Raw genomic sequence first — 21,110 nt, forward strand, 5'->3', positions numbered from 1 at the left:
GCAATATCTCGATCAAGACGGTATATGAGTCTATTTGCGCATGTTGAAGACATATAGGTGCAGAAATAATTTCAATGACATCATGAAAGGCTGCTGAAACGCTGACAAATGTACACTCAAAAGATTTAAAAAGCTAATAATTAAACAACATAAAGAAAATATTGAATGGATGGTTTTGTAATAAATAGTCACGCAGCTATGCAGGTTGAAAAAAAAACAGAAGTTCAACCTTCTGAGTCAAACTGCGCCTCAGCCCAGAAGTAGGAAAAGCCACAAGGGCAGAAACTATTTCCCTGATTGGATCAAGGTATCAAGTTCCCAAACATAGCAGTCATAGCTGTGGATGCCCTTCAAAGTATGGAAAGCACCCCAGCCTTCCTGAAATGCAAGTATATTATTTGCCATAACTACTTCCTGTGGTAAGATAATTCACGTCTTCACCACACTCACTGTGAAGAACCCCTTTCTGCACAGGTGGTAAAATTTTCCTTTCATTCATGTGCAGTTCATGGCCTCTTGTCCTTTGTACAGACCTAAGGATAAAGATTTCATTCATCAAGCCTTTATATTGTCCTTGAATATATTTATATATGATAATTAGGTTGCATTATAAGGCCCATACACACGGCATACATTTGTCTGTAATTGTGAGGCAGCGACAAACAGACAAGAGACAACAGCATATTTATGTCAGTGAAAATTCGAGTTTGTGACAGTTGTACACACGTGACAATAGAAAGTGTGAAGACACGATGGAAGCTGTCTGCCACAGACTACGTATAGTAGTAGTACTATTGTAGAGACCCTGCTGTCTGTAGAAGACTTTGGTACACACACTAAGACATCAACAGACTAAAGGCCCGTACATACTGCTTACAGACACGTGTTAAGCGATGTTTACCGACACAGCCATGTTTGAGCGATTCATCTGGTGAATCGCTTGAGACTTTTGTTTCACAATTCGTCGCTTAGTTTGTTGGTGTCCTGTGGTGTGTACGAAAGTCTTCTACAGACAGTAGAGTCGCTACCATAGTACTACTACTATACGTAGTCTGTAGCAGACCGCTTCCGTCGTATCTTCACTCTTTCTGTTGACACGTTTGTACAACTGTCAGGCACTCGAATTGCCACTGCCATAAATATTCTGTTGTCTCTTGTCTGTTTGTCGTTGCCTCACTACTACAGACAAATGTATGCTGTGTGTATGGGCCATTAGCGACGGTTTGTGAGACAAAAGTCACAAGAGATTCACCAGTTGAATCGCTAAAACATTGCTATGTCTGCAGACAGTTTGCTGACAGTCTTTGTCTTTTGCAGCATACACACGAACAAACCGTCGCTCAACACGTGTCTGTACAGACATTTTATGCCGTGTGTATGGGCCTTAAGTCGTCTCTTTTCCGTGCTAAATAAACTCTGTTGGTCTAACCTTTCTTGATAATAGAGTCCTTTTATCCCTTTGATTAATTTAGTTGCCCATTTTGTGGCATGTGACAAATCAGAATTCAGAAGGGACACTGAAGGGACACTCATTTTGCACCCCCTACACCAGTGGTGGATAGGTAGTAGGTACTACTATTAGATTACAAAGGTCATGTTGGTAATTTACAGTTTTGTTTTATCTATGCAAGTAAACTGTCGTCCTCAACTACCATTTCTTCCAAATGTAAAAAAAATAATTTGAAGTTTACATAGTTACTTGAGTTAAAAAAAGACCTACGCCCATCAGGTTCAACCAGAAAATAAAGTACAACACCAGCCTGCACCCTCACATATCCCTGTTGATCCAGAGGTAGGCAAAAAACAAGGCATGGTTCAATTAGCCCCAAAAGGGAAAGAAATTACTTCCCAACTCCAGATGGCAATCAAATAAAATCCCTGGATCAATACCACCGGGCATTACCTAGTAATTATAGCCACGGATGTCTTTCAACGCAAGGAAAGCATCTAAGCACCCTTTAAATGCAGATATAGAATTTGCCATAACTACTTCCTGTGGCAATGCATTCCACATTTTAATCACTCTTACTGTAAAGAACCCTTTCCTAAATAAAAGGCTTAAAACATTTTTCCTCCATGCGCAGATTATGTCCCCTAGGTCTTTGTAAAAGCCTAGGGACAAAAAGCTCATCCTCCATGCTTTTATATTGCCCTCTGATGTATTTATACATGTTAATTAGATCTCCTCTGAAGGCGCCTTTTCTCCAGACTAAATAAACCCAGTTTATCTAACCTTTATTGGTAAGTGAGACATTCCATCCCTCATATCGATTTTTCTGCTCATCTCTGCACCTACTCTAAAACTGCAATATCTTTTCTGTAATGTGGTGCCCAGAACTGAATTCCATATTCCAGATGTGGCCTTACTAGAGAGTTGAAAACGGGCAATATTATGCTAGCATCTCGAGCTTTTATTTCCCTTTTAATGCATCCAAAATTGTATTTGCTTTAGCTGCAGCGGCTTGGCATTGAATACGATTATTTAACTCATTGTCGATGAGTTCTCCTAAGTCCTTCTCCAAGTTTGATGTCCCCATCTGTATTCCGTTTACTTTGTATGGTGCTAGACCATTGGTGCGACCAAAATGTATGACTACATTTTTCAACATTGAATTTCATCTGCCATTTATTTGCCCATATAGCCATCCTATCCAGATCCTGTTTCAATATGTCAATATCCTCCTGAGACTTGATGATTCTGCAAATTTTGTATCATCTGCCAAAATAGCAGCATTGCTTTCTACTGCATCTACTAGGTCATTAATAAATAAATTGAAGATCATTGGGCCTAGTACTGACCCCTGTGGGACCCCACTGTTAACACTCACCCATTTTGAATGCATTAAACACAACGCTTTGTTTTCTGTCCATTAGCCAGTTCCCTATCCATGCACGCAGACTCTTCCCCAGTCCTTGCATCCTCAACTTTTGCACCAGACTTTTGTGGGGAACAGTATTGGAGGCCTTTGCAAAGTCCAAGCATATCATATCTACAGCATTCCCAATATCCACATTAGCATTTACTACCTCATAAAAGCTGAGCATGATAGTCAAACAGGACCTGTCCTTAGTAAACCCATGCTGATGCTGAGAAATAAGATTTTCTGCTATGAAGTCTTGTATAGTATCTCTTAGTAACCCCTCAAATACTTTGCACACAACTGACATTAAGCTTACAGGTCTATAATTTCCCGGATCTGATTTTCTGCCCTTCTTAAATAATGGAAAAATGTGGGCTGTACGCCAATCTATTGGGACTCTGGCAGTTGAAAGAGAGTCACAAAATAAGAGATAAAGGGATTTATCGATAACTGAACTTAATTCACTTAGGACCCGAGGATGTATGCCAATCGGGCCAGGTGCCTTATCTATTTTTAATTTATTTAGTCTTGCCTTCACTTCTTCCTATGTTAAGTATTCAAAATTATAATTGGAAGATTGAGACTGTTCTGCATCTGTAATTTGCAACAGCGATGTTTCCCCTGTGAAGACTGAAGCAAAGAAAGCATTTATTAATTCCACCTTACCTTGGTCATTCACCATCGAGTTCCCACCCTCATCCTTTAGGAGTCCAATACAGTCAACTTTTTTTTTTTTTTGGATAATTTCCGACATGTCCGATCACCCGCCCAATCGATTCCGCGCTCGATACCCCATGGGGGACAATGGAAAAAGATAAGGAAAACAAGCAGAAGATAAGAGAATCGCCCGCGGGTCGAGTGGAGAATCGATTGGGCAGCAGAATCGAGCCTCGGAAACGCACCGTGTATTCCCAGCATTGGATTTTTGTGTAAGATTTTCTGTAGTTAGATTATTTTCTGTAAAGTACTGGTAGAGACTGGTCATTATCTCTGGTGCATGGTCTTCTGGTTATCTCCTGCTGAGTAGAACAATGCTTAATAGCTAGGCAGATAGATGGTTAGATAGATAATTTCCAACCTGTTGGAAAATATCTATCTGGCGGGTAAGGGCTCGTTTCCACTGGTGCGGTGTGCATCTGCGAGATGCACGCCGGCACTGAGCGGGTGGGCGGGATCGCAGGCAAATCCCATCAGCCGTGCCATGCACGGCTATGGGATTCGCAGCGTCAGCTGCGAATTCTGCTTGGGGGTTCCGGACGAATCGCTACAGGAAGCGATTCCGCCGGCGCCTCCATTCTCCCCTATGGCAGAGTTTCCTGTTGCGATTCATGTGCGGGGAAACTCTGCGAAATCACGACGGTTTCCGCCCTAGTGAAAACGGGCCCTAAATGTTACAGAAAATCTTACAGAAAATTGTATGGTGTGTACTAGAGATGGCACGAACGGTTCCAGGCGAACTTTAGGTGGTTCGCGTTCGCATGCGATCGCAAACTTTCCCAAAAGTTCGATTCGCCCCCATAGTTCGCCATTAGGGTCAACTTTGACCCTCTACATCACAGTCAGCAGGCACATTGTAGCCAATCAGGCTACACTCACTCCTGGAGCCACTCCCCCCCCTTATATAATGCAGGGAGCACCAGCCATTACACTCACTCGTGTGCCTGCTATAGTGAGAGAAGGGCAAGCTGCTGCAGACTGTTTCTCCTAGGGAAAGATTAGTTAGGCTCTTTGCTATTTAGCTTGCTTCTGGCTGATTCTTATTGCTATAATAGCACCCCACAACAGCTCTTTTGTGAGCTAATCTTGTTTTTGTGATCTATTTTTTTTCTGTGTGTCTCACTGACACTTGTGTTGCATAGACAGCTTTTGTAATTCCTATTGTGTGTGTGCCACTGTCCGGCCCAGCACATTCAGTGACTACCTGTGTGTGTGATAGGCAGCTGCACATTGTAATACCCATTACTGCATATACCAAGCTGTTGTGTTGAGTGAACCCACCTCATCACTGCATATACCTAGCTGTTGTGCTGAGTGAACCCACCTCATCACTGCATATACCTACCTTTTGTGTTGAGTGAACCCACCTCATCACTGCATATACCTACCTTTTGTGTTGAGTGAACCCACCTCATCACTGCATATACTTACCTACCTTTTGTGTTGAGTAAACCCACCTCATCACTGCATATAGCTAGCTGTTTTGTTCAGTGAACCCACCTCATCACTGCATATGCTTACCTACCTTTTGTGTTGAGTGAACCCACTTCATCACTGCATATACCTAGCTGTTTTGTTGAGTGAACCCACCTCATCACTGCATATACCTAGCTTTTGTGTTAAGTGATCCCACCTCATCACATCATATACCTAGCTGTTGTCTTCAGTGAACCCACCTCATCACTGCATATACCTAGCTGTTTTGTTGAGTGAACCCACCTCATCCCTGCATATACTTACCTACCTTTTGTGTTAAGTGAACCCACCTCATCACTGCATATACCTATCTTTTGTGTTGAGTGAACCCACCTCATCACTGCATATAGCTAGCTGTTTTGTTCAGTGAACCCACCTCATCACTGCATATACTTACCTACCTTTTGTGTTGAGTGAACCCACTTCATCACTGCATATACCTAGCTGTTTTGTTGAGTGAACCCACCTCATCACTGCATATACCTAGCTTTTGTGTTAAGTGATCCCACCTCATCACATCATATACCTAGCTGTTGTCTTCAGTGAACCCACCTCATCACTGCATATACCTAGCTGTTTTGTTGAGTGAACCCACCTCATCACAGCATATACCTAGCTGTTGTGTTCAGTGAACCCACCTCATCACTGCATATACTTACCTACCTTTTGTGTTGAGTGAACCCACCTCATCACTGCATATACCTAGCTGTTGTGTTCAGTGAACCCACCTCATCACTGCATATACTTACCTAGTTGTTGTGTTCAGTGAACCCACCTCATCACTGCATATACCTAGCTGTTTTGTTGAGTAAACCCACCTCATCACTGCATATACCTATCTTTTGTGTTGAGTGAACCCACCTCATCACTGCATATACCTATCTTTTGTGTTGAGTGAACCCACCTCATCACTCCATATACTTACCTAGCTGTTGTGTTCAGTGAACCCACCTCATCACTGCATATACTTACCTACCTTTTGTGTTGAGTGAACCCACCTTATCACTGCATATACCTAGCTGTTTTGTTGAGTGAACCCACCTCATCACTGCATATACCTAGCTTTTGTGTTAAGTGAACCCACCTCCTCACAGCAAATACCTAGCTGTTGTGTTCAGTAAAACCACCTCATCACTGCATATACTTACCTACCTTTTGTGTTAAGTGAACCCACCTTATCACTGCATATACCTATCTTTTGTGTTGAGTGAACCCACCTCATCACTGCATATACCTAGCTGTTGTGTTCAGTGAACCCACCTCATCACTGCATATACTTACCTAGCTGTTGTGTTTAGTGAACCCACTTTATCACTGCATATGCTTACCTACCTTTTGACCTTTTGTATTGAGTGAACCCACCTCATCACTGCATATACCTATCTTTTGTGTTAAGTGAACCCACCTGATCACAGTATATACCTAGCTGTTGTGTGTGTTCAGTGAACCCACCTCATCACTGCATATACCTATCTTTTGTGTTGAGTGAACCCACCTCATCACTCCACTTACCTAGCTGTTGTGTTCAGTGAACCCACCTCATCACTGCATATACTTACCTACCTTTTGTGTTGAGTGAACCCACCTTATCACTGCATATACCTAGCTGTTTTGTTGAGTGAACCCACCTCATCACTGCATATACCTAGCTTTTGTGTTAAGTGAACCCACCTCCTCACAGCAAATACCTAGCTGTTGTGTTCAGTAAAACCACCTCATCACTGCATATACTTACCTACCTTTTGTGTTAAGTGAACCCACCTCATCACTGCATATACCTATCTTTTGTGTTGAGTGAACCCACCTAATCACTGCATATACCTAGCTGTTGTGTTCAGTGAACCCACCTCATCACTGCATATACTTACCTAGCTGTTGTGTTTAGTGAACCCACTTTATCACTGCATATGCTTACCTACCTTTTGACCTTTTGTATTGAGTGAACCCACCTCATCACTGTATATACCTAGCTGTTGTGTTGAGTGAACCCACCTCATCACTGCATATACTTACCTACCTTTTGTGTTCCATGAACCCACCTCATCACTGCATATACTTACCTAGCTGTTGTGTTCAGTGAGCCCACCTCATCACTGCATATACTTACCTACCTTTTGTGTTCAGTGAACCCACCTCATCACTGCATATACCTAGCTGTTTTGTTCAGTGAACCCACCTCATCACTGTATATACCTAGCTTTTGTGTCGAGTAAACCCATCTTATCACTGCATATACTTACCTACCTTTTGTGTTGAGTGAACCCACCTCATCACTGCATATACCTAGCTGTTTTGTTCAGTGAACCCACCTCATCACAGCATATACCTAGCTGTTTTGTTCAGTGAACCCACCTCATCACAGCAGGGTCGGCGTCCCGCAGTTATCTGCACAACAGGCTACTCAGCATTTGTTCAGCATGGACTTTGCACTGCTGCTGATATGAGGAGAGGAGATTACAGGCAGGCCATGGAACTGTGAGTTAAATGCAATATGGACTGACTGCATTGCACGGCTGATAAGGCTAATATTGTCTGTTTTCATGAATCGTCTGATGGACATTTGCAGTTTCAGTCGTCTTTCTGCTGCTGTTTGCTCTCTTAACCGCTAGCCCTTGCCTCTGCTTTTCTTGCTGTACATATGCCTGATTAACCAGTAGAGTCTGCGAGTAGGACTTGCCTTGTGCTGCGTAGATTGTCCATCATATGGGACAGGATTTTCCTGCAATACTTCAAGTAGATTTGAACTGACTGTCCGTGTAAAGGTGGATTGTCCTCCCTTCACTTCGAGTAGGATCTATACATTGCATGTTTTAGGCACATTAGGAAAAGGGTCCTCGCTCCTTGGACTTTTGGGTTTTATTGATGGGTGGGTGGAAATTTTTTTGTGGTATGTCTGACATCCAATTTCTCATATCATTTTACCAATTTTGATAATAAAGTGAAGATTTTTGTACCATTTACATAACTTGCCTAGTTTTGGTCATATCTCGCTTGTTGCACTTTCCCTCTTTTTACCTCATCACAGCATATACCTAGCTATTGTGTTCAGTGAACCCACCTCATCACTGCATATACCTAGCTGCTGTGTTGAGTGAACCCACCTCATCACTGCATATACCTAGCTGTTGTGTTGAGTGAACCCACCTCATCACTGCGTATACCTAGCTGTTGTGTTCAGTGAACCCACCTCATCACTGCATATACCTAGCTGTTGTGTTCAGTGAACCCACCTCATCACTGCATGTACTTACCTATCTTTTGTGTTCAGTGAACCCACCTCATCACTGCATATACCTAGCTGTTTTGTTCAGTGAACCCACCTCATCACTGCATATACTTACCTACCTTTTGTGTTGAGTGAACCCACCTCATCACTGCATATACCTAGCTGTTTTGTTCAGTGAACCCACCTCATCACAGCATATACCTAGCTGTTGTGTTCAGTGAACCCACCTTATCACTGCATATACCTAGCTGTTGTGTTGAGTGAACCCACCTCATCACTGCATATACCTAGCTGTTGTGTTGAGTGAACCCACCTCATCACTGCATATACTTACCTACCTTTTGTGTTCAGTGAACCCACCTCATCACTGCATATACCTAGCTGTTGTGTTGAGTGAACCCACCTCATCACTGCATATACCTAGCTGTTGTGTTCAGTGAACCCACCTCATCACTGCATATACTTACCTACCTTTTGTGTTCAGTGAACCCACCTCATCACTGCATATACCTAGCTGTTTTGTTGAGTGAACCCACCTCATCACTGCATATACCTGGCTTTTGTGTTAAGTGAACCCACCTCATCACTGCATATACCTAGCTGTTGTGCTGAGCGAACCCACCTCATCACTGCATATACCAAGCTGCTGTGTTCAGTGAACCCACCTACCTATGTGAGTGCATGCAGTATGATATACCACTCTGTGCATACCTGTTAACTGCTGCACCTGTGTGACTTCACGTTGTATTAGTCAAATCTGTGCATACCTTTCACTTCATCCCCCTCCACCCCCCCCCCCCCCCCCCCCCCCGGTATGGACAACATGGAAAAAACAGGTAGCGGAAGAGGTAGAGGCAGACCCAGAGGAAGGCCACCCGGCACTGGCAGGTCTGTGCGTGGTCGTGTTGATGTGATTTTGTGTGGCCCTGGCCCAAAGTACAGTGCTCAGAAGAAGGCACGTCCCATCACCTCCCAAGATTATCAGGACGTGGTTGACTATTTAACACAGAACACCTCATCTTCCGCAGCCACCAGCGCTACTACAAGCACCACATCCACTGCATTTGACACTTCACTGAAGTTATTTGTTGGTGAAATCACAGATTCACAGCCACTACTGCTACAACACGATATAGGCACTAAGCAAGTTACACCACCTCATATGTCTGAGTTAGGTGGTGACACTATGGACGTAACATGTGAGGAGGAAGATGATGAAGTACCTGCTGCTGTTGGTGCAGTTTTGGAGTTGTCTGAGGCAAGCAAAGCTGGGCAGGATGATTATGATGAATATGATGATACGGATCCCACATGGGTTCCTAAGAGACAAGATTACCAAGAGGACAGTTCAGAGGGGGAGTCAGAGAGGAGTAGGAGGAGACGAGTTGCTGAAAGATGCAGGGGGAACTCGTTGTCAGAAACAGCTGGTGGCAGTGTCTGGCGCCATGTATTGCCACCTATGGGCAGCCAGCCAACATGCCCTTCAACGTCAGCTGCTGAGACCACCATAGTGCCCACACCCCAGGGTGGCTCAGCGGTGTGGAATTTTTTTGATGTGTCTGCCTTAGATTGGAGTAAAGCCATCTGTTCTCTCTGTCTCCAAAAATTGAGCCGTGGAAAGGCCAACACTCACGTAGGGACAAGTGCCTTACAAAGGCACATGGAGAAAAGGCACAAACTGCAATGGGAAGAGCACATGAGCAAAAGCAGCACACAAAAGAAAAGCCACCCTCCTTGTCCTCTTCCTCCTTCAGGTGCAGCATCTTCAGCCGCTTTCTCCCTTGCACCTTCACAGCCACCCTCCTCCACTCCGCTTCTGCCCTTGAGCAGTTCCTGCTCATCTGCCCACAGCAGCCTGCTCATGTTCTCTCACCTGCTAGAACAGGAGAAAGCCGTCACCCAGTACCTGTACAATTACAGTAGAAGGAAACAATCTGGGGAGATGGGGATGTTCTGGCGTCCGAACTGGACACTATTGCGAAATGCATGCAGGCTCATGCAGCCATTTGAGGAGGTGACCAACCTGGTGAGTCGCAGTGAAGGCACCATCAGCGACTTGATCCCCTAAGCTTACTTCCTGGAGCGTGCTGTGCGTAGAGTGGTGGATCAAGCTGTGGAGGAGCGTGAAGAGGGACAGGTATGGCAGGAAGCGTTGTGGGATTAATTCAGATCAGAACCAGATGTTTCAGTTTCTGTGCGGCAGCACAGAGGGAGGAGGAGGAGGAAGGAGAGTCGTGTGGGGAAGAAGAGTAGTCAAACTCGGATGATGAGGAAGGTGTTTCTGTGGAGGAGAAAGAGGCAGCGGCAGAAGAACAACTGCAGCAAGCATCGCAGGGGGCTTGTGCTAATAAATCCCATGGTATTGTTCGTGGCTGGGGGTAGGAAGAGGACTTACATGACATCACTGAGGAAGAGCAAGAGGAGATGGATAGTACGTCTGGATTCAACTTTGTGCAGATGGCGTCTTTCATGCTGTCCAGCCTGTTGAGGGACCCCGTATAAAAAAACTCAAGGGGAATGAGCTGTACTGGGTGGCCACGATACTAGACCCTCGGTATAGGCACAAAGTGGCGGACATGTTACCAACTCAGCAGAAGGCAGAAAGGATGCAGCACATGCAGAACAAGCTGGCAACTATGCTTTACAATGCGTTTAAGGGTGATGTCACACCACAACGCAAAGGTACCACTGCCAGTAATCCTCCTCCCATGTCCATGCAGGCAAGGATAGGACGCTCCAGCGATCTCATGGTGATGTTGGACATGCAGACTTTCCACCCTCTACCAATGCCTGGACCGGCAGGTATCCGACTACCTGGCCTTAAAGGGGAACTTCAGCCTAAACAAACATACTGTCATTAAGTTACATTAGTTATGTTAATTAGAATAGATAGGTAATATAATCTTTTACCCACCCTGTTTTAAAAGAACAGGCAAATGTTTGTGATTCATGGGGGCTGCCATTTTTGTCATGGGGGCAGCCATCTTTTTGGTTGAAAGGAGGTGACAGGGAGCATGAGACACAGTTCCAACTGTCCTGTGTCTGGATAACCCCTCCCAGCTGCACGCGCTAGGCTTCAAATGTCAAATTCAAAATGCAAAAAAAAAAAAAAAAATTGCACCAAAACAGCAGAACAAGAACAACAACATCAGAAATCCCATCATGCTTTGCACAGCATTAGGGAAAAAATGCCCGGGCAGTTTTCTTCTGTGCAGCTAAAAATGACGCTTGTCTAAGAGAAACAAAGTTCAGATGCTGTGAAACTGTTAAAGAAACACCAGGAGTTTTCAGTGCTGCTGAGTCGATTTTTAGTCTGGAGGTTCACTTTAAGTGTGGATGTAGACACTGTGAGCAGCGATGATGAACCCTTGGACTACTAGGTGCGCAGACTTGACCTGTGGCCAGAGGCAGAGCTGTCCCAATTTGCCATCCAACTTCTGTCTTGCCCTGCCGCAAGCGTCCTGTCAGAAAGGACCTTCAGCGCAGCTGGAGGCGTTGTCACTGAGAAGAGAAGTCGCCTAAGTCACAAAAGTGTTCAGTACCTCACCTTTATCAAAATGAATGAGGCATGGATCCCGGATGGCTACTGCCCGCCCCAAGACTAAGTCAGTCCCCACACACAGCATCTCTGCCTGCACGCCATGTGACTGACTGCCTGCCCCAAGACTAAGTCGCTCCCCACACAGCATCTCTGCCCGCAGGCCACTTCACTGCCTTCTCCGCCACCACCAACAGGGTCCAGGACTCCAGGTGGATTCCTGAATTTTTAAGGCCGCTGCAAGCAGCAGACGCTATACTAATTTTTCTGGTGCGTGTACATGCCTGCCTAATTTTTATGGCTGCATTACAGCTGCAACGACAAAACAAAAGGCATGTACATGTGCCAAATTCCCCTTCATGATAATTTCCTTGCCACGGTGAAGGGGCTTGCGTTGCGTATCACAATGAAGCAATGACCGCCGGCTCTATGAGGGGGTTGGCACACCAAAGATAATAAGGTTGTTGCTTCATTGTGGTCAGACCAAATTTGATCAGCTGGACACTCACTGTTATTTCATTCAGCTACCTCAGCCCAGCGACCAGATGGGCTGGAAAGCTGCCATCACCTGCACTCTCGTCATGGTGCGCAGTAGTCCAGCACGGCCGTCACTACACAAACAGCTGTTTGCGGTACGTTACAAGTGAGTTTGGTGTGTCAGTGTGAAGCAGTACACTAATTAGACTCCCTTATTGATGTATACACATGCAAGATGTTTTAAAGCACTTTAGGCCTGCTATTTAGCATTCAATGTGATTTCTGCCCATAAAACGCTGCTTTGCGTCCAATCCAGATTTTTCCCCGGGACTTTTGGCATGTATCCCACTCCGCCATGCCCCCCTCCAGGTGTTAGACCCTTTGAAACATCTTTTCCATCACTTTTGTGGCCAGCATAATTTTTTCTAGTTTTCCAAGTTCGCCTCCCCATTGAAGTCTATTGCGGTTCGCAAAAGTTCTCGCGAACCGAACTTTTGCAGAGGTTCGCGAACCAAAAATCGGAGGTTCGGGGCATCTCTAGTGTGTATTAGGAATTACAGCTATCTCTCTCGTCTTGTCAGCTGAAAGCAATGCAAGCCCATTGTCTCTTAATGCTGTGAAAGGTGTTAGGTAAATAAACAGGCAGCCTGCTTATTCACCTAAGCACAGTACTTTCAGCTGAATGAACTTGCACTAGGAGGAGGGGGCTGTGAGCTGAATGATGGAGAGGAAAAAGATATTAGCCCTAATCATGCAGCCTAGCTATCCTTGCCTTGGCATGGCAGGATCTTTATGTAAGCTAAAAATTATCCAGATGACCATTGTAAACCAAAGCACTGTCTAATATGTGTTTCTCTTTCTAATAGAAACTTTCTATTAGGGAAATCTCAAACGCTTATATTTCGTTGTAGTGCCCTTTTAACAAGCATATGCAGATCCGGTACTCGGACTCAGCTAACATCGGTTTTGCTGGACTAGTCATATGCTTGTTCCAGGGTTTTGACCCAGAAACTATGTATGCCAAAAGATCAACAGGACTGCCAGGCAACTGGCATTGTTTACAAGGAAATTAATATGGCAGCTGCCATATCACTCTCACCTCAGGTTCCCTTTAACAATTATAGAAGGAACTTTTTATGTGGGTTCTATAAGTATGTAATGTCCTTTGTAAAGTCTAGCTTACGATCCTTTATCTTACGTCTTTAAGATTTTCTCATACAGATTTGTTACCATGAGATATTATTTCCAGTTTGGAAATGAAGGGTGTGTGTCCTTCATCTCTGATCTGCAAAAACAAACATGAAATTTATAATCTAGTGAAGGAAAAACACTGACATGTGATACACATTCCATTTTTCTAGAAATTGGGGATATTAAAATATCTGCTGGCCAGATAGAGGCAGGATATTGCTCTGACTGGAAGTTAGCAATTGTGTTTGTTGCAGTTGGCATTCAGTTTAGAGGTGGTGGGGTGGGTTCCCTGGAGGTGAGAGGTCCAGGGCTTGCCCGCACTTTCCCTCTAGGTGTCGCATGGTGGTTTGGGGGCCCCAGTGAGTGAGAGAGACCTGGGGCCCCTGGGCTGTCATGTGGACCAGTGTTTGTGATTTTAAATTTATTTTTTGCAGCTTCTAGGATGTGGTTGACAGGTGAGTGGTGAGGGAGGGGACCGTGTGGGAGATGTGCCTACACGGGGCGTCCCTGTAAATGACGCAATTCACGATTGCGTCCAACCGAAGCCTCCCACCTGAATGCTAATCTATGTAATTCCTGCTAGGTATGGTACAGCAGGCAAAGGGTGTATGACAGTGCACCTGATTGGCTGACTAGCGTCTGCTGGCCAGATAGAGGCAGGATATTGCTCTGACTGGAAGTTAGCAATTGTGTTTGTTGCAGTTGGCATTCAGTTTAGAGGTGGTGGGGTGAGTTCCCTGGAGGTGAGAGGTCCAGGGCTTGCCCGCACTTTCCCTCTAGGTGTCGCATGGTGGTTTGGGGGCCCCAGTGAGTGAGAGAGACCTGGGGCCCCTGGGCTGTCATGTGGACCAGTGTTTGTGATTTTAAATTTATTTTTTGCAGCTTCTAGGATGCGGTTGACAGGTGAGTGGTTAGGGAGGGGACCGTGTGAGAGATGTGCCTACACGGGGCGTCCCTGTAAACGACGCAATTCACGATTGCGTCCAACCGAAGCCTCCCACCTGAATGCTAATCTATGTAATTCCTGCTAGGTATGGTACAGCAGGCAAAGGGTGTATGACAGTGCACCTGATTGGCTGACTAGCGTCTGCTGGCCAGATAGAGGCAGGATATTGCGCTGACTGGAAGTTAGCAATTGTGTTTGTTGCAGTTGGCATTCAGTTTAGAGGTGGTGGGGTGAGTTCCCTGGAGGTGAGAGGTCCAGGGCTTGCCCGCACTTTCCCTCTAGGTGTCGCATGGTGGTTTGGGGGCCCCAGTGAGTGAGAGAGACCTGGGGCCCCTGGGCTGTCATGTGGACCAGTGTTTGTGATTTTAAATTTATTTTTTTGCAGCTTCTAGGATGCGGTTGACAGGTGAGTGGTTAGAGAGGGGACCGTGTGGGAGATGTGCCTACACGGGGCGTCCCTGTAAACGACGCAATTCACGATTGCGTCCAACCGAAGCCTCCCACCTGAATGCTAATCTATGTAATTCCTGCTAGGTATGGTACAGCAGGCAAAGGGTGTATGACAGTGCACCTGATTGGCTGACTAGCGTCTGCTGGCCAGATAGAGGCAGGATATTGCTCTGACTGGAAGTTAGCAATTGTGTTTGTTGCAGTTGGCATTCAGTTTAGAGGTGGTGGGGTGAGTTCCCTGGAGGTGAGAGGTCCAGGGCTTGCCCGCACTTTCCCTCTAGGTGTCGCATGGTGGTTTGGGGGCCCCAGTGAGTGAGAGAGACCTGGGGCCCCTGGCCTGTCATGTGGACCAGTGTTTGGGATATTAAAAAAGCCAAATAGATTTCAGCACCCCTTGTACTATGTAAGTAATTGAAACACAAGTAACTGGAGTATTTTATGGCTCATACACACGGGCTACGGCTGTCGCCGCAACCACATGGCACGCGCGTGTTGTGGCGACAGGTCGCCCATGTGTATGATGCATGCGCCCCGAACCGTCGCCCGTCAGAGCTGTCGCCAGGCGATTGGCGCGGCCAATCGCCTGCAACAGCTGTCGCCGCAACTGGCGCTAGTCCGCCGTGTGTATGCGGACTGGCGACAGCAACCCACACACAGTGAGCGGAGCTTCCTGTGGTGGGGAGGGACGTTCGGCGACAGCTTCCGCCGCATCTCTGTCCCTCTGTGCGCCGTGTGTATGGCTGCAGCACAGAGGGACCTGGCAACGAGCTGTCGCTTCTTTTCTTTTTTTGTGTCGCTTGCCTCCTTTTGTGCCTCGTGTGTATGAGGCTTAAGAGGTGGTCACCACAAGCAATGTACCGTACTTAGTTTGAATTAACAAAGACATCCATCCCTCAAGTTCAACCAAAAGAAAAAAAAATCACTGTCCTGTGATTATTATTGATTATTACAATTAGCCTCAAAAAAGAAACCTTCCTTCCCGACTCCAGATGGCAGTCAGAAAAATCCCTGGATAAACTCAGGAATTACCTAGTAATTTTAGTCATTGTTGTCCTTGAATGCAAAAGAAGCATACAAGCGCTCTTTCAATGCAGATAGTGTTTGTCATAACTACTTCCTGAGGTAAGATATTCTAGATTTTAACCACTCTTACTGTACGAAGAACCCCTTTCAAAACAGATGGCAAAACCTTTTTTCCTCCATGCACAGATCATGTCCTCTTGTCCTTTGTACAAGCCTAGGGACAAAAAGGTCATGTGCCAAGCTTTTGTATTGCTCTCTGTAGAGATGGGCCAAACATCCGATTTTAGGTTTGCGAACCTACCGCGAAAGTTCAGTTCGCGCGAACCTTCAATGGAGAGGCGGACTTGGAAATTAAGAAAAAATTATGCTGGCTAGAAAAATGATGGAAAAGATGTTTCAAGCAGTCTAATACCTGGACGGAAACATGGTTGAGTGGGATACACGTCAAAAGTCTTAATAAAAAACTTAGATTTGACGCAAACCACTGTTTTAAGATCAGAAATCACATTGAATGTTGAATTGCAGGCCTAAACTGCTTTACAACATCTTGCATGTGTATACATCTATCAGGAAGTGTAATTCCTTTCTCCTCCCCTCCTCCTCCTCCTCCTCCGAAGGAGGATCTTGTCTTCCAGGGATTTGTAGGATGTCAAAAGCACGCTCACATAAATTGGCCAGCAATCAAATCCAGGTCAACTGCTTGGAGGGCAGCTATGCTCACCACTATACCACCAACACTACAGGCTGAAGCCAGCCTAGCTGGCCTGGGAAAGATAAAAAGCTAGGTGGCCATGCAACTATTCCCTGCTAACCTAAAGCTTACTTGTGTCTTACAACACATTGTCTTAAGACTTTACCAAATCCAATGCTTCAATATGGGGAAGCTTCTCTGTTTGCTGTTTTTTTATTTTTATTTTTTTTAAGTGTGGTGTCACAGTTCACTCATCTCTTCAACTACAAGAAAGGCCCAGGAGTAGTCTTAGCTACCGTAATATCTATGTTACGGCATGTGAGGAAACGCGGAAAAGCCGCCGTCTCTCGAGGTGAGGCGGCTGTTTCCGCGTCCAGCATGGCGTCACAACGCGGAAAAAACGCCGCATGCCGCATGGGCAGTGCGGCGGAATCCGCATTGGTAACGGCGGAATCCACATCAGAGGCGACCCCCGCATTAGATACATTGCAAAACAGTACTGGTGTGGCTGGGACTGATAGTCCACCAAGATTCAGACTTACACGCGCGCGAGCACAGAGGCAGAGTTTAAATAGCAGTTAGAAGGGTGTCGGCTGACCAGCTGGGTCAGCTGACAAATTCCACTGCTCCCATTGGACCAGCAATTAGGGAGGTCCTGGAAAGGTCCTAGAGTATATATACTGCTGGTTGTTCACTTGCTCCTTGTCTGGCGTTGCGTTCACATATATGGGAGCACCCAGATCCGTAGTTAGATCCGTTAGTGTGCCGGGACCAGCTGGAGCTGTAATCCTACACTAAGCTAGATTCTGTTGATAGCTAAAGTACTAGTTTGATTGTGATTATCTGTTATGACGTTTGCCTGCCTTGACTATCCTCCTGAACTCTGATCTTGCACCTCGATATTTCTGATACTCTGTTGCCGAACCCCGGCTCGTTCCTTGACTCTGCTTCTGCCTCCTGATTTTGTACCCCGATATTTCTGATACCCCGTTGCTGAACCCTGCCTGTACTTTGACTCTGCCTTTGCCTCCTGATCCTGTACTTTATCTGTCCGTGTGTGTACGACCTGGCTTGTCCGACCTCGAGAACCGACCTTACCGTTAGAGGCGGTTCCTCGCTCTGTTAGCGATCCTTTCTCCTGAGGGTCACTTTCAGATATCCCTTCCTACTGTCAGTCTGACTCCTCCCGTCTTGGAGAGCTCAGGTCTGCGGAAGGAATCTGTGCAGTACTCCTTACTGCATTGAGGCCTTGTCCTCTTAGTGTTACAGTTACACCAAACACTACACTCTACTCGGGTGATCAGAGGTTAGTTTGTATATCGGATTATCGGTGAGACTGCAGTTCACTTATAATCTGGTATATATCTGTATTTCCGGTGATACTGCAGATCACCGGTAATCAGATACTCTCTGCGCCCACCGATCGTTACAGAACGCCAGACCAAAAATCAAAATGGACGCAAACACTGGTCATCTGGGTATGCTTGCCACTTCGGTGGATAACCTCCATCAAGCACTGGGCCAGCACAAAGCTTTGATTGATGCCCTTTCAGGCTCTGTGCAAACCCTCCAGACGTCAGTTGATTCAGTGCGATCCCCTCCTAGTGATGACATACGTATGCCTGTACCTGATAAATTTTCCGGCCACAAGTCTGACTTCCGGAATTTCAAGAGTAGAGTGTTGTCATACTTTGAGTTAAGACCCCGATCCTCGGGGACTGAGACCCAACGGGTCATTTTCATTAAAACACTGTTAACTGGTGATTCCCAGTCCTGGGCATACAACCTGTCCCCCACTAATTTAGCTCTGACCTCAGTCGAGGAATTTTTTAAGGCTATGGCCGTAATATACGACGACCCTGACCTTGCGGCAACTTCAGAGCGGAAGCTCAAACTTTTGCGGCAAGGCAGAGGGTCGGTCGAGGATTACGCAGCAGAATTTCGTAGGTGGTCTGTTACCGCCAGATTCGACAATTTTGCTCTGATGGATTATTTTCTATCTGGGTTGTCGGAGGAGGTCTCTGATTTGATGCTAACCTTACCCGAGCCCGCAACAGTCGATGAGGCCATATCATCGGCCATCAGAGTCGATCGTTGACTACGCCATCAGAGGCAGACTAGGGGCAGTCACCGGGTCAGGGTGACTTCGTATGTGGCACCTTCTGGTACGCCCGCAGTAACGGCATCTCCACCGGTGTCACCCTCTCCAGCCTCACCACCACCCGAACCCATGCAAATTGGTCGATCAAGATTGACCCAGGTGGAACGTAGGCGGAGAATAACAGAACAACTGTGCCTGTATTGTGCAGAAGCAGGGCACAGGGTGCGAAACTGCCCTAACAAGTCGGGAAACGGGTCTGCCTAGGAGTAGTGGGGGGTGACACCCTAGGCACTTCATTCTCACCCCAAAAAGAGAAGAAGTTACTTCTCCCCTGTACTATTACGTGGGATGATAAGTCTGTGGACACTGAAGCTTTTATTGACTCTGGCTCAGCGGCCAATTTTATGAACCTTGAATTTGCTCGGGAGTTGGGTATTCCTCTCACTCCAGTAAGTCCCCCCATTCAGGTCACGGCAGTAGACGATTCCCCGCTGCAACGGGATCGTCCCCTGTCTCAGACTCCGCAGGTGAGGGTCACGATAGGGGTATTGCATGGGGAACAGCTACAGTTTTTCGTTTTGAACATGTCAACCTCCACTATTATCTTAGGCATGCCTTGGTTACAGGCCCACTCTCCACAAATCGACTGGGCCACGGGTCAGGTAACCAGATGGTCTGATCGTTGTCACCAACAGTGTCTAGGAAAGGTGACATTGGGTCAGACCAAGGTGTACGTGGAGGGTGTTGCCGAGGTGTATTCCGATTTTTCTGATGTCTTTTGTCCCAAGTCTGCTGATCAATTACCTCCTCATCGCCCGTTCGATTGCCCCATTGACCTCCGTGCTGGTTGTATGCCCCCTAGGGGTCACCTGTATAACTTGTCCGGTCCCGAGAAGTTGGCCATGCAGGAGTACATTCGTGACAACCTGGCCAAGGGGTTTATTCGGCCCTCTCGGTCACCTGCTGGGGCCGGTTTCTTTTTCGTTAAGAAAAAAGACGGGGGTCTTCGACCTTGTATCGACTACCGAGGTCTCAATAAAATCACGGTGAAGAATCGATATCCGTTACCATTGATAGACGACTTATTCACGCAGGTCACTACTGCAAAGATCTTTTCTAAGTTAGATCTGAGGGGGGCATACAACCTAATCCGCATTAGAAGGGGCGATGAATGGAAGACGGCCTTTAACACACCCGACGGGCATTACGAATACTTAGTGATGCCCTTCGGGTTGTGCAATGCGCCCGCCGTCTTCCAGGAACTAATCAATGAGGTATTCCGGGAGGTATTGGGTAAATTCGTACTGGTATACCTCGATGATATATTAATTTATTCCAATAACCTCCCCAAACACAGGGTCCATGTGAAATTTGTCCTAAACAAATTAAGACAGAATAGACTCTACGCCAAGTTAGAAAAGTGTATTTTTGAGGTGACATCCGTCACGTTTCTGGGGTATGTGATTTCTACCTCAGGTCTGTCAATGGACCCTGCTAAAGTCACAGCTGTCCTAGAATGGCCGCAACCTGTGGGCCTGAAAGCCCTCCAGAGATTCCTGGGTTTTGCAAATTATTATAGGAGGTTTATAAAAGGGTACTCCACGATCATTGCACCCCTTACCAGTCTCACAAAAAAGGGGGCAGATACTACCCACTGGTCTCCGGAGGCTCAGAATGCATTTTCTAGTCTGAAAAAATTGTTTTGTTCCGCACCAATCCTGAGACATGTCGACACCGCTTATCCGTTCATTGTTGAGGTCGATGCCTCGGAGGTCGGGGTAGGGGCTGTGCTGTCTCAGCGATCAGGGTTACAGGGAAGACTACACCCCTGTGCGTACTTTTCCCGTAGGTTCTCTCCGGCGGAGAGAAACTACGATATAGGCAACAGAGAGCTCCTGGCCATTAAATTGGCATTTGAGGAGTGGCGCCACTGGTTGGAGGGGGCAGGGCACACGATCACTGTTTACACCGACCACAAGAACTTGGAGTACATCGAGGGGGCTAAGAGGCTTAGTCCCCGTCAGGCCCGGTGGTCCTTGTTTTTTACGAGATTCAGGTTTATAATCACATACACTCCAGGTAGCAAAAACATCAAGGCAGATGCCCTCTCCAGGTGTTTCGAACCTGAGACAGCACAGCCTCCCACTCCTGAATCCATCATTCCGCAGAAACTGGTGTTAGCCGCCACGGAGTCTTGGGAAGAGTGGACAGAGATCTTGGGTCCCTTTCAGCAGGAGGTTCCTGAAGGGAAACCCGAAGGGGTCTTGTTCATACCATTACCATTCCGGTTACAGGTTCTGCAACTCTTTCACGCCCATAAGAATGCTGGTCATCCTGGAGCTGCCAGAACGCAGGATCTGATTGCCAGGTGTGCTTGGTGGCCTTCCTTGGCAACAGATTGCAAGGAGTATGT

This window comes from Hyperolius riggenbachi, chromosome 4 (assembly GCF_040937935.1).
Source record: "Hyperolius riggenbachi isolate aHypRig1 chromosome 4, aHypRig1.pri, whole genome shotgun sequence".
Classification (NCBI taxonomy): domain Eukaryota; kingdom Metazoa; phylum Chordata; class Amphibia; order Anura; family Hyperoliidae; genus Hyperolius; species Hyperolius riggenbachi.